This window comes from Triticum aestivum, chromosome 4D (assembly GCF_018294505.1).
Source record: "Triticum aestivum cultivar Chinese Spring chromosome 4D, IWGSC CS RefSeq v2.1, whole genome shotgun sequence".
NCBI classification, from domain to species: Eukaryota; Viridiplantae; Streptophyta; class Magnoliopsida; order Poales; family Poaceae; genus Triticum; species Triticum aestivum.
In genome coordinates, this window is record NC_057805.1 from 127,205,448 (window position 1) to 127,211,867 (window position 6,420).

A 6,420-nucleotide genomic window follows, 5' to 3' on the forward strand; every position below is an offset into this window, starting at 1 on the left:
GCCTCCCGTGGCCGGCTGTGCTGCCGCGGAGGCCTCACCGCCCCCTACTATTCCCACCGCTGGCCAGGCCCTGCGGCGACGGCAGCCTCACACCGCAGCCGAACCAGTGAACCCTCGTACTCCTCTCCGCGCGGGCTTCCACTGCCGCGTCTTCCCGGCTCCGCGTCGTCCCCTTCCTAGGCCTCGCCGTCGTCCACCGCCGTGGTGCTCTCCGCGCGGCGTGGTCAACGTGGTCAAGGAACGACTTCCATCGGAAGAGTACTGTACGTGGAGAGGCTGACAGCTGGGTCCACGGCCACAGCCCAGTTTTTTGTGATTTGCCAAGTAAGTCGCTTTGTCAGGCCTGTTGGGCTGCAAATCTTTCAAGACGAGGAGAGCTTTCATTCGGCTGGCCGAGAAAATGGCCCATCAGTAATGAGAAATGGGCTGTACATTTTTAAAACACATCAAACCGGCAATTAGTTTCAAATATCTTTTTTTTCATTTCGAGATTTTAAATTACATTAATTTTTATGCGTGGAGAATTTGTTGGATTTTATATTGATATACATTTATTTTTAAAATCAGTTTGAATGTGAGTCGAAATTTCGGGATTAAAAACAGTTCGGACCGCACCGAAATATGCAAAATTTCGTATAATTTTTTAACCGTGGCCACAATATGGGCTGTAATGCTAACAAAAAGAATATGGGCTCCAAAAAAACCTTAATAATTAGCAAATGGGCTGTAAATTATTAGAAATAATGGCAGATGGGCTGTATGCTGTTTTCCACAGATTTGAGGCTTTCCTAAAAAAAGGTTGACGCACAAGCAGTGACTGTTGGATGGCCATCCAACGGCCGTCGTGCTTCTTCAATCTCTGCTCTTCCTGCTCCAGCCGCTCAAACAAGCGCCGGCGGGACTGCCTGCTCCCTCCTCCCCGCGGCCGGCTCTGCTGCCGCGCAGGCCTCACCGCCCCACCGTACTCCCATCGCTGGCCTAGCCATCCCTCTACTCACCCACACCTGCTGTTATTCTCCGGCGACGGCAGACGAACCAGTAAACCCTCGTACAGTCGTACTCCCCTCCGCGTGGGAAACAACTGCCGAGTCTTCCCTGCCTCCGTGTCGTTCCCTTCCTAGGCCTCGCCGTCGTCCACCGCCCTGGTGCTCTCGGCGCGGCCTGGTCAACGTGGTCAACGACCGACATGCATCTGAAGTGGACTGTACGTGGAGAGGCCGACAGCTGGGTCCACGGCCGCACGCAAGGAAATGCCTCCTTATTACGCGCAAAATAATGATTCCTCCACCTGACATCAGGGACCCACCGAAAGGGCCTCTGTATTTCGCGAAAAAAACGTTACCGCCGCTGACAGCTCGGACCCACCAGCTATATCTTCGCACGCAAGGAAGTGCCTCCTTATTACGCACAAAAAAAATGAATACTCCCCCTGCTAGCTGGGACCCACCATGGTGGGAGGCTGACTTGTGGGCCTACTAAGTTTACTGGGACGGGGGCCTTTGTCAAATTTAGTAAATATGAACGATTCTAGCTCTAGTGACCGTATGATGTCCATCCAACGGCCGTAGTGCTTCTTCAACCTCTGGTCTTCTTGCTCCAGCCGCCCAAAGCAGCGCCGGTCGTGCCGCATCCTCCTGCCTCCCGTGGCCGGCTGTGCTGCCATGGAGGCCTCACCGACCCCTACTATTTCCACCGCTGGCCAGGCCCTGCGGCGACGGCAGCCTCACACCACAGCCGAACCAGTGAACCCTCGTAGTCCTCTCTGCGCGGGCTTCCACTGCCGCGTCTTCCCCGGCTCCCCGTCGTCCTCTTCCTAGGCCTCGCCGTCGTCCACCGCCCAGGTGCTCTCGGCGCGGCGTGGTCAACGTGGTCAAGGAACGACTTCCATCGGACGTGGACTGTACGTGGAGAGGCTGACAGCTGGGTCCATGGCCGCAGCAAGGAAGTGCCTCCTTATTACGTGGAAAATAATGATTCCTCCACCAGACAGCTGGGACCCACCGGACGGGCCACTGTATTTTGCAAACAAATGTTTCCCCCTGACTGCTGGGACCCACCATCTACATCTTCGCACGCAAGGAAGTGCGTCCGGGCAAAAAAAACCGATTCGCCCCCCTGACTGCTGGGACCCACCAGCCACATCTTCGCAGGCAAGGAAGTGCCTGACAATCGGGACCCACCTGGTCGAAGCGTACGTAGCGTTGTTATTCTGGTCGCGAACGTGTACGTACATATATACTGGTGGATGTAGAGGCGCGCATGTGTCGTACTAGAGGCGCGTACGTGTCGTAGTAGAGGCGCGAACGTAGCATGTACATGTACGTACAACGGCTAGGGTGCAAGAAAGGAAATACGACCACGTATGTGTACATACGGGCGGGGTCTCGAACGCCTACTCGCGCATACGTATGGCCAGGGCTCGTGTACATGGCTGGGTTGGAACGGAGAAACAGTGTCGTCGTCATGTTCATGGGGAGGCAACAGAATGCGTCGTGTTCATGGGGAGGCAACGGAATGCGTCGTGTTCATCGGGAGGCAACGGAACGTGTGGGAGCCAACCGGCTGGGTCGGAACGGAATGCGTGGTCGTGTTCATCGGGAGGGCTTGGACGGAACAGGCGATGGAAACGAGGCCTGGCGTACCGCACAACGGAGGAAACGGACATCTACGTTTGGAACGGGGTCCTGTTGATCGGGAGGGGTGTGGCGTACCGCAAAACGGAGGAAATTGACCTCCTACGGTCGAAACGGGGGTCCTGTTGATCGGGAGGGGTGTGGCATACCGCAAAACGGACGAAACGGACCTCCTACGGTCGAAACGGGGGTCCTGTTGATCGGGAGGGGTGTGGCGTACCGCAAAACGGACGAAACGGACCTCCTACGGTCGATACGGGGGTCCTGTTCATCGGGAGGGGTGTGGCGTACCGCAAAACGGGACTCCACGGGATACTGTTCATCTCCACCATCGACCTCCTCCAGCCTCCACGGGCTACCGTCGACCTCCTCCAGCCTCCACGGGCTCCTGTTCATCCAGCCTGCACCGCGCGCTACTCCACCGGCTACTGTTCAACCACCCCTCCACGGGCACCCCTCCACCGTCTACTGTTCATCCAGCCCTCCACACCATGGGGTCCTGTTCAACCACCCCTCCACGGGCACCCCTCCATCGTCTACTGTTCATCCAGCCCTCCAACACACCACGGGGTCCTGTTCATCCAGAGGCAACGCCACCGCTCACTGTTCATCCAAACCCCCCTCCCGCAATGCTCACTGTTCATCCCAGAGGTAGCATCGATCGGCTTCAGTTAGCAGCAGTAGCGAAGGAATCGCTCGATCGGGTTAACAGCCATCGATCGATCGCTCGGGTTCAGTAACGCGTATCCTGCAGTGCAATTGCTCTGGTTCAGTTAGAGCCAACGCCTCGCACACGCGCGTACGTGTACGTGAGAAACACGCATCGCTCGGCCCCCGACCTCCCAACATAACCGGGAACTCCCCGAAATTTTCCTCGCCCTCGCTTCTACCACGGTTTTTTCCGTCATGGACGGCCCAAAGAATGTCATGCAGCTGCGTCTCCGGCCCGCCCAGGACGAAAAGCCCATTTTCTGTCATGATTTTTTGTCATAGAAGTAGGAGCCCACCACATCTATGATGATACCGGGTTTTGTCACAATTATCGTCAACGAAGTGTCATATGTATGACAGAAAAAAATTCGTTCAGCCCAAAATGTCACGGATGTGTCTTTTTTTGTAGTGTGTACCGAGGGAACTCGCTGAGCACACTCTCAATATTGATCCAAAGTTTAAACCGGTCAAGCAATTCCTTCGCCGTTTCAATGAAGAGAGGCGTAAGGCTATTGGTGAAGAGGTCGCCCGGCTCTTGGCGGTTGGTTTCATTGTTGAAGTTTTTCACCCTGAGTGGTTAGCTAACCCGATGTTGGTGCTCAAGAAAAATGGCACATGGCGCATGTGTGTGGATTATACGGACTTAAACAAAGCTTGTCCGGCTGATCCCTTTGCTCTCCCCCGTATTGATCAAATTATTGATGCTACGGCGGGTTGTGAGCGTCTGGGTTTTTTGGATGCTTATTCTGGTTATCATCAGATCAAGATGGCAGTTAAGGACCGGGAGAAGACAGCCTTTATCACCCCCTTTGGAGCCTTCTGTTATGTGTCCATGCCTTTTGGGCTCAAGATCGCCCAGGCGACTTACCAGCGACGTGTGCAGAATTGTCTTCATGATCAGATTGGGCGCAATGTTCTTGCCTATGTGGATGATATTGTGGTGAAGTCCAGGAAGAAGGAGACCCTGATTGATGATTTGAAGGAAACCTTTGACAATCTCTGGGTTTATAAGATGATGCTTAACCTGGCCAAGTGTGTTTTTGGTGTGCCATCCGGTAAGCTTTTGGGTTTTCTGGTTTCAGAACGGGGTATTGAGGCTAACCCGGAGAAGATACAGGCTATCCCTCTCTGGCTAAGCCGGCGTGTATCAATGATGTTCAGCGATTGGTGGGTCGTATTGCGGCCTTAAGCTGGTTAATAAGCCTGTTGGGTGAGAAGGCTATCCCTCTATACCAGATGATGAGGAAGACAGATCACGTTGTCTGGAGTGATGCTGCTGATCAGGCATTTGAGGTCTTGAAGAAACAATTGGCTGAGCCGCCGGTTCTTGCTGCTCCTATTCATAAAGAGCCTTTATTGTTATATGTGGCTACAGATAGCCGAGCTGTCAGTGTAGCCATTGTGGTGGAAATGAAGGAGTCAAGGAAAGAGCATCCGGTTCAACGGCCGGTTTACTACATCAGTGAGGTACTTATTGAGTCCAAGCAGAGGTATCCACATTGGCAGAAGCTGGTGTATGGGGTTTTCATGGCTAGTCTAAAGCTCAAGCAATATTTTTTGGGTCATCCTATCACTCTGGTTAGTTCTGGTCCTTTAGGGGATATTATTCAAAACAGAGAAGCCATAGGTCGGGTAGCCAAGTGGGCCATTGAGCTTGGACCTCATGGTTTAAAGTATGTGCCTCGAAAAACCATCAAGTCTCAAGCATTTGTGGATTTGATCAATGATTGGACAGAGTTGCAGATGCCTGAGGAGAAGCCGGATAACACGTATTGGACTATTCACTTTGATGGGTCTAGGCAGTTGGAAGGCTCGGGGGCTGGAGTTGTCTTGACTTCCCTCGAGGTGATAAAATTTCTTATGTTCTCCGATTGATGTTCCCTTGTACTAATAATGCAGCTGAGTATGAAGCCTTGCTCCATGGTCTTCGGATGGCTAAGGAGATGAACTTAAGCCGGGTGAGGTGTTTCGGTTACTCAGACCTAGTGGCTCAACAAGTTTCTGGCACTTGGGACTCTAAGGATCCACTCATGGCGGCTTATCGTTGAGAGGTTGATGCTATTGCGGGTCATTTCAAGGGTTATCAAGTTGAACATTTTGATCGCAGGAAAAATGAGGCAGCTGATGCTTTAAGCCAGTTAGGGTCTCAGCGTAAGGCGATGCCACCTAACACTTTCCTGGATATTCTGGATAATCCTTCTGTCAAATTGCCTACAGAGGAGGATATTGCTATTCCTGACCCGGAAGCACAACTAGTGGTTGCTCTTCATGCTATTCCTGATTGGACAGTTCCATATTTGGCTTATATGACCCGGGGCGAGTTACCTGAGGATGAAACTTTGGCCAGGCAGATAACCCGGCGGTCTAAGTCAATGACTATTGTCAATGGAGAGTTACATCATCACAGTGTTACAGGGGCGTTTCAACGTTGTGTTTCTCCTGAAGAAGGCTGTGAGATTCTGCGGGAGATTCATGAAGGAGATTGTGGTCATCATGCCGACTCTAAATCTCTTGTAGCCAAGGTTTTTCGTAATGAGTTTTATTGGCTGACGGCTCACGCTAACATTGAGGATCTAGTCAGTAAATGTGATGGGTGTCAGAAGTTTTCATGCCGAGCTCATGTGCCGGCTCAAGAATTGAGGATGATTCCAATTACTTGGCCGTTTGCAATCTGGGGGCTTGATATGGTTGCGCCTTTCAAAATGTCCAAAGATAAAAAGACACACCTCCTGGTGGCGGTTGACAAGTTTACAAAGTGGGTTGAGGGAGAGCCGGTTAGTAAATGTGACGCGGCGACGGCGGTTCAATTCATCAAAAAGGTGATTTTCCGTTTTGGCTTTCCCCACAACATTATAACTGACGTATCATAAGTGGCTCACCCCCAGTCTAATGGTCAATCTATCCAAAGGTGCTATGGAAGAATTTTGTCAAGATGAGCATATCTGGCTTGACGTATCATAAGTGGCTCACCCCAGTCTAATGGTCAAGCTGAGAGAGCCAATCAAGAGATCCTGAAAGGCATCAAGCCCTGGCTTATGGTTCCTTTGCAGAGGACACCGGGTTGTTGGGTGGAGGA